The sequence below is a fragment of the Anguilla rostrata genome, chromosome 4 (genome assembly GCF_018555375.3).
Source record: "Anguilla rostrata isolate EN2019 chromosome 4, ASM1855537v3, whole genome shotgun sequence".
Classification (NCBI taxonomy): Eukaryota; Metazoa; Chordata; class Actinopteri; order Anguilliformes; family Anguillidae; genus Anguilla; species Anguilla rostrata.
In genome coordinates, this window is record NC_057936.1 from 2,169,567 (window position 1) to 2,180,979 (window position 11,413).

Sequence of the window (11,413 nt, forward strand, 5' to 3'; positions counted from 1 at the left end):
TACAACACTCACTCCAACTACCACTGCTGCTTCAACTACAACACTCACTCCAACGACCACTGCTGCCCCAACTACTACAGTCACTCCAACTACCACTGCTACTCCAACCACAACACTCACTCCAACTACTACTGCTGCTCCATCAACACTACTCACTCCAACGACCACTTCTGCTCCAACTACAACACTCACTCCAACTACCACTGCTGCTTCAACTACAACACTCACTCCAACGACCACTGCTGCCCCAACTACTACAGTCACTCCAACTACCACTTCTGCTCCAACTACAACACTCACTCCAACTACCACTGCTGCTCCAACCACAAGACTCACTCTAACTTCCACTGCTGCTCCAACCACAACACTCACTCCAACGACCACTTCTGCTCCAACTACAACACTCACTCCAACGACCACTGCTGCCCCAACTACTACAGTCACTCCAACTTCCACTGCTGCTCCAACTACAACACTCACTCCAACTACCACTGATGCTCCAACCACAGCACTCACTCCAACGACCACTGCTGCTCCAACTACTACAGTCACTCAAACTACTACTGCTGCTCCAATGACAACACTCACTCCAACTACCACTGCTGCTCCAACCACAAGACTCACTCCAACGACCACTGCTGCCCCAACTACTACAGTCACTCAAACTACTACTGCTGCTCCAATGACAACACTCACTCCAACTACCACTGCTGCTCCAACCACAAGACTCACTCCAACGACCACTGCTGCCCCAACTACTACAGTCACTCCAACTTCCACTGCTGCTCCAACTACAACACTCACTCCAACTACCACTGATGCTCCAACCACAGCACTCACTCCAACGACCACTGCTGCCCCAACTACTACAGTCACTCAAACTACTACTGCTGCTCCAATGACAACACTCACTCAAACTACCACTGCTGCTCCAACCACAAGACTCACTCCAACTACCACTATTGCTCCAACTACAACACTCACTCCAACTACCACTATTGCTCCAACTACAACACTCACTCCAACTACTACTGCCGATACAACAAACACAGCACCTACAAATACCACTGCTGCTCCAAATACAACAACTCCTCTATCTACCACTATTGCTCCAACTACAACAACTCCTCTACCTACCACTACTGCTCCTACCACAACACTCACTCCAACTACGACTGCTGCTCCAGCCACAACACTCACTTCAACTACCACTGCTTCTCCAACCACAGCTCTCACTCCAACAACCACTGCTGCTCTAACTACAACTTTGACAACAACAGAGCTTCCTACAACAAGTGATCCTCCTACAACCACCCTTCCAATTACTTTTACATCAATTATTCAGTCTTCACCAACCCTTCCAGCCACCACAGCTACAACTACTACTACCCCTGCAAATACAACAGCCAATACTTTTATAACACATCCTCCAACTACAACTCTTTTGGCTAAAGCAATCCTTGCAGCCAGTCATACACCTACAACTATCCATAATGCTACAACGCCTGGCCCCATTGCAACCACCTTTCCACAGTCAACTACAGTAAGACCTCCAACTGAAGATACCACTCCAGCCCCAACAAGTACGTGTTTCTTCCATTGTGGTGCAGACATGCAATACAGTATGAAAATTCTCAATATATTTTCAGTTACTTCTCAAACTCTATCCTATTCATAATTATTGTTCTCAGATTTGAATTTTGAATTGCTTAATGTCTGATTCATTTTTAGATCAGATGATTTATAGTTTAATTAAATATAAAGTACAGATTTGATAGCCTCGTATAGTAATGCAATAATTTTCCACAATGCCCTTCCATACTTTTTCCACATTTAAAAAGTTTTTCATGTATCAATGAAATCAGTTAACTTCAGAATCAGCAACAATGATAAATCAGTTGCTAAAGCAATCTACAGTCTTACATTATGAGTGACCAAAAAAGTGAGATTATGAGATTACTTCACCTTGGATGCATTTTAGGATTCAAGACACTCTGTAATGCAGTTTACAATTCTCATGTAAAGTCTATCACTGTCTACTCACCTCACAACATCAGCAAGACTGGAAATTACCCTCGATTCCACGGTTGATCTCAACAGTGTTACAGTTATTCCATTTGTGCAAGAGGTGGGCTGACAGCATTTGAGACTTTTCTGTCAATGACATGCAGGGTTGATGGTTGTGAAGCCAGGTCAGTAAGATGACCTTTCATTTTGAGAAGCTGTGCATGAAGACCTGCTATACCGCACATGACCTGTCTTCATCTGGCTTATTTCTGTGTCAGTACAATAATAATAATAATAATAATAATTATAACATTTTGTTATTGTTATTGTTATTATTCATTGCATTTACTGTACTTTTCTCACACTCAAAGCACTGTACAGTGAGGAAGGGGAAACTCGGCTCAACCACCACCAATGTGTAGCACCCACCTGGGTGATGGCCGGCAGCCATTTTGCACCAGAACGCTCAGCACACATCAGTGGAGAGGGAGAGAATGATTATTAGCCACTTTAGTCAGGGGATGATTAGGTGGCAAGGTTGAGAGCGCCAGGTTAGAAATTTAGCCAGGACACCGGGAAACACTCTACTCTTTGTGATGAGTGTCATGGGGTCTTTCATGACCACAGTGAGTATGGATGAGTCGGTTTAACGTCTGATCTGAAACAATTCAGCACAGTGTCCCCATCACTGCACTGGGGCATTGGGGATTATTTGACCAGAAGGAAGGTTTCCCCCCACTAGCCCACCAACACCAACACCACCATCATGTATTATATGTATTATATGCTCTTTACATTATATTTATGTATATATATATATATATATATATATATATATATATATATATATATATATACAAATTGGAGAGATAGGAGGGTTAAAATGCAAAATAATAACAATAATAAATTCAAAAAGTATATAAATTGAATAAATGAAAAGAATTAATACTCAACAGGCTTTGCCACTGATTCCTGGTGACTCCATACATTTTGCAGTTAAGTACTTCATACAGGCACTTTTCTCTTTTTTTTCAGGCAACCAAAATACTACTGCAACATGAAAAAATGTGAGTGACCTACTCCAAACCAAAACCAGAGTAAATGACCAGTACCAGAACTGTTCAGCAACCTTGCCAATTGGGGCAAGGTGGACACAAAGCTAACAAGCTAATTAACGTTTCAAACAATGTTTAAAGTGCAGGTGTATCACTTTGTATCTTTATATAAGTATTTGGGTACTGACACAGTTTTTGTTGTTTTGGCTCTGTACTACAGTACAATGGATTTGAAATGAAACAGTGGTGCTAAATTGGGGGAACTATAGGCTATATAAAAAGGGCTGTAATTCCTACACTGTTCCCCCGATACGGATGTAAATACCATCAGAAGACATCCGACGGTCTGCACTGTGACCTCATATTTATTGCTTTATTTCAAATCCAATGTGCTGGAGTACAGAGCCAAAGCAATAATAAATTGTGTCACTTTTCAAATACTTACGGACTACACTGTATATTTATGGCTTACCTTGCAATTTATTAAATGATTCATTGACTGAAATCTGTGATAATACTGGATTTTTCTCTCATTTTAAAGAACAGCTCCACCGACTACAAAAACCCCTCCAACTACAAAATCCACTCCAACTATAAGAACCCCTCCTGCTACAACATCTGCTCCTACTACAGCAACCACTGCAACTACAACAGATCCTCTCATAACAACAACCACTCCAACCAACAACAACAAGCCCTGGAACAACAACAACCGTCACTCCAAATACTACAACAGCTGCTCATACTGAAACCTCTCCAATGAAATGGCCGCTCCTTCAATAACAACCACCGTTGCTGTGTTGTCGTAGGTTTTTTTTTTCAGATCAACTTTCAAGATTATAATCACTCATAACTCTGTTACCTTTAATTTTGAGGTGAACTTTGTATACATGTATATCTATAAATAAAGCACTTGGAAAAAAAACCTGTATGATGTTTTAATACATTTAACACAAATTAAGGACATTTAAAAACCATGGACTTCACAACATCCATCATTTAATCTAAAATTGAAATATGTTTTGTTCTGAATTCCTAGTTTTCCTGCTGTGTAGGTGCCTGGTTGTGTCATAGAGTACATTACAGAAAAAGAATGCCTTAGTTGTGTGAGAACAATAAAATGTGTTTATGAAAACAGGCCATGGTCACACTTTCAAATGCTTTTTTTGGCAGGAATCATATTGCCTTTGATGTCTTGTTCCATTGATTTCAGTGGAACAAGCTTTGCATTACATGCAGGCAAGCATGTTGACCGTTCACAAACTACTTTTACCTCACCTGCTCTGCGGTGGACTGCTATAGTGCTGATTGTCGAAATCAGGGCTGCCCAATCCTGTCCCTGGAGATCTGCTGTCCTGTACGTTTCACTCCAACCCTAATTTGGCACACCTGACTCTACTAATTAGCAGCTCAATGCAGAGCTTTAGCTGTTGAATGAGTTGTGTTTTTTTAGGGCTGGAGTTGAAACCTACAGGATGATAGATCACCAGGAACAGGGTTGGGCAGCCCTGCTCTAGCTGTTGAATGAGGTGTGCTCTGTTAGGGTTGGAGTGAAAACCTACAGGACAGTAGATCTGCAGGAAAAGGACCAGGCAGCCTGGCCTTATAGTACTGTAAGTGAAAGATGGGGTTTGAGCAACAACCGACAATTAATGCCATTCTGCCGGTCCAGGTACCTGTGGAGACCAGCATTTAATATGAAACTGGATTCTGCTACAGCATTGGTCCATTCTGCAATAACATTGGTCCATTCTGCAAAAGGAAGATCGGTCAAGTCAATGGGCGAGCAGCCCAGATTTCTTGACCTAGTCCACATTCAAAGTTCAGTTCAATTCAGTTAATATTTTTGAATAATGTCTCCTGACAGACTGATAAGTGCTGTGACTAAATTCATCTCAACAATTATTATTAATTCCTGGCTATGATGGTCGTCTGACGTTATGAAATTTACACTTTGCTGCACACACAATGCATGTCTTTGCATCCACTTTGATGTCTAAAAAAACCGTAGAGGCGAATTCTCTGGGAAAGTAATATGGTCGGCAGTTTTGTCGCCAAGAAGACTTATCCTCCTGACCCAGGAAACAAAGAAAAAACTAAATATTATGCAGTGGGCTGATCCCCTCGTATATATATCCCAGGGAAAAAATTACTGTCTCCACAAACAACCAAATGCAACATATTAAGCAAACAGGGCACTCGATTATCAATTCCCTACTTTCTTATACCAACACATACACCTTCACATCTAAACCCACATACACTCACAGCCACATGAAACTAGTAATGATTCATTCATTTATTTATTTTTCCCCCTCCCCCCCCCTTACATTCTACTATTGGGCTTGTAGGCATGCCATCCCGCCATGGTACAGCATGCCATCCCGCCATGTTACGGCATGCCATCCCGCCATGTTACAGCATGCCATCCCGCCATGTTACAGCATGCCATCCCGCCATGTTACGGCATGCCATCCCGCCATGTTACAGCATGCCATCCCGCCATGTTACGGCATGCCATCCCCCCATGTTACGGCATGCCATCCCGCCACGTTACAGCATGCCATCCCGCCACGTTACAGCATGCCATCCCGCCATGTTACGGCATGCCATCCTGCCATGTTACGGCATGCCGCATACCTATGGAGCTTTTCCTACAGAGATGATCACAGTCACAACAGACTCTCAGCCCTTAGAAACATTATGCACCTTCACCTTCAGAACTCATGTAAATGGATAGAATTTACAAACAACTTCACACGTTTAAACCTCCAGCCCTCCAGCTTGTTTGCTAGTAGCCTACTGGTAGTGGACTTGCCCATGGGACCTTCGGACGAGTGAGAGGTAGGGATTCAAATCCCACCTTGGACTCAAGCAAATTTCTTATTACTTGTTACGCTGGCTCACTTGCTAATGCTAATTGACTAAAAATATTTTTTTTTACTATTGCTTTTTCCACTGTATGGTCTTTGTGGCGAAACTCACATTCACTTCAGATGGTAAGATGAAAAAACACAGGGCCAAGTTACTTTACAATTAGGAAATGACTAAATAATTAGGAAACACTGGGTACCACTGCTCTGGAATCCAGCATTTTTAATTTGTGTGAGGTAAGATAGCCAATGTTGTTTTCTGTAACTTGGCCCAATTTTGCCACTGCAACCTTGACCTGGATTAAACAGTCTAAAGAGAATGGATGGATGGGTAGCCCAATTTTGATATCAGTACTTTTTATGGTTACTCATAGACAGTCCTTTGAATGTGTGAGTAACTTGGAATTCTTGTACGTTGAAAACATGTTATTGTTCCTCAAATAGTGCCAACTGTGGTTATAGTCTCCTTCTAAAATTAGTATTTGCAGTACTAATTAATATCAATTATTGTCACAGTTCCAGCTAGTGGCCGCTAGAGGCCGCTGTTTCCCTGTCATTGTGTGTCTAGTTTGCTCATTGTAGCGTTGGTTTCTCTATCGCTCTCACCTGTCTTGACGGCGCGTCTGCTCTGCACGTGTTCGCTAGTATTTAGGTTCCTCGTCTTGCGCCGTGTTTTTGTTTGGTTTCTAAGTTTGTATAAATGTCTGTCATGCCTCTTGTGGTCTCGCTAGTCTCTAGCGTGTATACCTGCAGGTCCTGTTTGGTGTTTTCTATAAATGTTCAAAGTAAAGTATTTCGGTGTATTCGCTGCTTGTGCCTCCTGCGAATCTTTCAGCTTGGTTCTGTAACTTGTCTCACGTGACGGTTATTACAGTACTCTCACTGCCCGGTCATTTATGATGATTCTTCGATTACCGGTACAGTTAGGTGACTGTCCTTTATTATTATTTTAATCGCATATCTTTCATATCACTACTCTGACTCATACTACTTTCGTTTTGCTGTAATCATGTATCTCCATTGCCCGTATTCGCTCCTTTTGTTGCGTTCTATTACTCTGTTCGTTTGTTCAAATACCAGACACACCTTGTGCAAACAAACTGACGCATACATATTCACATACATTCACTGACGATTATGTCTTCAGTTGATCAACCTGCTAAATAACATACGTAACACAACCACACACACACACCCCACATTTTCTCTCTCTCTCTCGCTTACACGCACAAACTTAAGCTGATTGTTATTCTCTATCTTTTAGCGTTTCCTTCTGAGTTAAATACATTTAAGGTTTTAGATCAATGAAATGTATAGCATAACTTTTATTGCCTTGTTTATCAGCACACTTAATAGAACCGTTTCTTGCTCTGCAATGAACTTTGCAATCATTCTCAATGTTTCAGCATTTAATCATGTCTTATAAATGACATCAGGTAACTTAATCAGCAATAATTTTATATATACTGTCATTGCTTTATTAAAAAAAGTCTTACATTTTACCTGCGTAAAAGACTGTTAAATATTTCATGAGATTACTGACCCTGACCCTTGGATGTATCTTGGGGATTCAGGACACTCTCTAATGCAGTTTACATTCTCATGTGGAATCTCATTGTCTACAGACTTCTCAACTTCGGCAAGACTGGATGTATCCTTCTGCTCCATTGTGGATCTTGACAATTACAATTACTCCATTTGAGCAAGAGGTAGGTTGATAGCATTTGAAACTTCCAAACATGCAGTTTCTAGTACAGGTATGTTTCATAAAAAATTAACTATGCAAGTCTGCCATAATGCATATTAACATTTATTTCCCACAATTCATTTTTACTTGATTTTTGTTTGATTGCCAGTTTTCATTTCTTAATACCATGTTTTAATTCCACGTTCCACAATGCCAGTCAATACCATGTCCGCTATCAGAGTAAAATGCACTTCATTTGAGTTTAAAGAAAACAGATCTTTTTTTAAAAATTTTATTTTTTATTTTTTTATTTTTTGTGAATAAAAGCAGTCCAGGCTTCTTAACCTGCCCCACATGCAAAATGCTAAATCTGGCCCTAAATTCATCCAGCCATCCATTATCTATACCCGCTTATCCTAGGAAAGGTTTATCCATATACCCGCTTATCCTGGGCAAGGTTTATCCATATACCCGCTTATCCTGGGCAAGGTTTATCCATATACCCGCTTATCCTGGGCAAGGTTTATCCATATACCCGCTTATCCTGGGCAAGGTTTATCCATATACCCGCTTATCCTGGGCAAGGTTTATCCATATACCCGCTTATCCTGGGCAAGGTTTATCCATATACCCGCTTATCCTGAGCATGGTTTATCCATATACCCGCTTATCCTGGGCAGGGTTTATCCATATACCCGCTTATCCTGGGCAGGGTTTATCCATATACCCGCTTATCCTGGGCAGGGTTTATCCATATACCCGCTTATCCTGGGCAGGGTTTATCCATATACCCGCTTATCCTGGGCAGGGTTTATCCATATACCCGCTTATCTTGGGCAGGGTTTATCCATATACCCGCTTATCCTGGGCAGGGTTTATCCATATACCCGCTTATCCTGGGCAGGGTTTATCCATATACCCGCTTATCCTGGGCAGGGTTTATCCATATACCCGCTTATCCTGGGCAGGGTTTATCCATATACCCGCTTATCCTGGGCAGGGTTTATCCATATACCCGCTTATCCTGGGCAGGGTTTATCCATATACCCGCTTATCTTGGGCAGGGTTTATCCATATACCCGCTTATCCTGGGCAGGGTTTATCCATATACCCGCTTATCCTGGGCAGGGTTTATCCATATACCCGCTTATCCTGGGCAGGGTTTATCCATATACCCGCTTATCCTGGGCAGGGTTTATCCATATACCCGCTTATCCTGGGCAGGGTTTATCCATATACCCGCTTATCCTGGGCAAGGTTTATCCATATACCCGCTTATCCTGGGCAAGGTTTATCCATATACCCGCTTATCCTGGGCAGGGTTTATCCATATACCCGCTTATCCTGGGCAAGGTTTATCCATATACCCGCTTATCCTGGGCAGGGTTTATCCATATACCCGCTTATCCTGGGCAGGGTTTATCCATATACCCGCTTATCCTGGGCAGGGTTTATCCATATATCCGCTTATCCTGGGCAGGGTTTATCCATATACCCGCTTATCCTGGGCAAGGTTTATCCATATACCCGCTTATCCTGGGCAAGGTTTATCCATATACCCGCTTATCCTGGGCAGGGTTTATCCATATACCCGCTTATCCTGGGCAAGGTTTATCCATATACCCGCTTATCCTGGGCAGGGTTTATCCATATACCCGCTTATCCTGGGCAAGGTTTATCCATATACCCGCTTATCCTGGGCAGGGTTTATCCATATACCCGCTTATCCTGGGCAGGGTTTATCCATATACCCGCTTATCCTGGGCAGGGTTTATCCATATACCCGCTTATCCTGGGCAAGGTTTATCCATATACCCGCTTATCCTGGGCAGGGTCGCAGGGTTTCTGTTTTGGCACAGGTTACTTTGGCCGTTCTTATTGTGGATCTAGCTTCATATTTAACTGCTTTGTGCTGTATTTCTACATGTCTCAACTTGTGGCAGCAGCGTGTTTCATTTTTACTGTTAGACGTCACTCGCTTAATGCATATGCAAATATAATTACAGAAAGCTATGTATGACATTACTGAGTATGCATACGTCACATGAGTCCTTAAACACAGTCCAGTCAGCACAGTCCCTTAGAGTTTCAATTGTGCCATTAATGAAGTTGATGAAAATGAAGATGCTCATTCTATGTTTGAATTCACATGAAACTCTACAGGGTTCAAAAATTAAGTGATAACATGACAGAAGATATTTTAAAAACGTGTTTATGAAAACAGGCCATTTGTTGATCATAGTTTCAACTGCTTTTTTTTTTTTGTTGCCAGCAATCATATTGACTTTGATGTCACACAACACCCTGCCCTCTGGGTTGGCATTTATTAGTCACACTTCCTTAAACAAGACATAATCTTTATTTCCTTCAGTCAGAACAAATCTCGTTTTGCGCTGGATGTAAACATGCTTTATTTTGTTTTTATTGGATATCTGGCCTTGTGCTATGCACAAACAGGTAAGAAAATGATTAAATGCGTGGAGTTCACCAAAATGGGCTCACCTGTCTTGCACAAAAACAAATCTGTGAACAGGCACATTTGATGTGACTGAGGATAATTAAATCAGAAACACTAAGAGCTGCTCAGATTAAATTGTTGAATTTTAGTGTTAGTATTTAGTTTACCAGCTTAATGTAGATTAACATTTAGATGAAACTACTTTAATTTGACATGGCGTGGTAGGATACAATCATGTACTAAGACATGTATTATATGTAGAAAATGAATATTCTTATTATTATGTTAGTAATCGTCTCGAGATTCAAGAGCACTTCTAAGTGACCCAGCAACATTTCTTTCAGTTGTGACTCACAGCGTGTCTCTCATTCATACTAATCCAGTGGCACAGAAAGACAACAGGGGTACACAGGATGTGAGTGCATGTGCGTGTGCGTGTGCGTGTGTGTATCCACTTGTTTAATCTCTTCAATTTAAAGTATCATGATCATTTTTGTATATCAAACTCAACTTCTCAGGTTTTCTAAATGTGAACCCAAAATCAGAATGGCCTTTGGGCTTGTTCAGGTCTAATATCTTGTTCTATTGCTCAAGAAAGAAGCATGAGCATTTTCCCGGATCTGCCTGGGAGGTGTTTCGCAAAGCAGGATTACTGCGTTAGCTGGATCGCTGTGCTGAGTAAAACCTGGAACAGCTCTCTTTACTTCAATCCATGTTCCAGATTTAGGAGGGTTCCAGTTTTTACTCGATGCCAGCTAACTCAGTAATCCTGCTTTGTGAAATTACATTCCTGGTTTCTCTACGGAGTCAATCAGAACGCTGCTGTCAAAGGTGGAGGTGGGGTCTCAGTGGAGGGGGAGGAGCCTTCCTCTGAGCAGCGGCCTGTGCCTTGCAGGTTAAGTGCAGCTACCACATTCCCCTGTGCACCTGAACTTGAGCCTGGCCTAAAACCTGCTGATGCATTATTTGAATAATAATAACAATAACAATCTTATTCAGAATACTAATATATAATAACTAATAATAAGTTGAGACACATAAAGTTAAGTCCTCTTAAATTGAAATGTCAGCTGACGTCAGTATATGTCAGTATATCTAAATGTTGTTGAGTTTCAAATGGTGCTGACATTCACATTTATCAGACAAAATTCAGCAAATTTTCTCATGTAAATAGCGCAGTCGTTCTTTGTATTTGTTCAGAATATAAACTTGAAAAAACAAATGATTATGACGTAGATAGACTGAAACAACTCAAAACACAACATTGAAAAGACAAAAACATTTTTATCACGTTAACGTATTCAACAAGATTTGAAAACTATAAAGAAAGGTT

General features: G+C 41.3%; 1 long non-coding RNA gene across 1 annotated transcript; it reads left to right on the top strand.

The window, feature by feature from the left end:
- Positions 1-768: 768 nt before the first annotated feature.
- Positions 769-4,140, top strand: LOC135252203 (uncharacterized). The gene is made up of 3 exons (XR_010329357.1): positions 769-1,583; positions 3,043-3,074; positions 3,604-4,140. It is a non-coding gene; the product is annotated as an uncharacterized LOC135252203 (long non-coding RNA).
- The last annotated feature ends 7,273 nt before the right edge of the window (positions 4,141-11,413 follow it).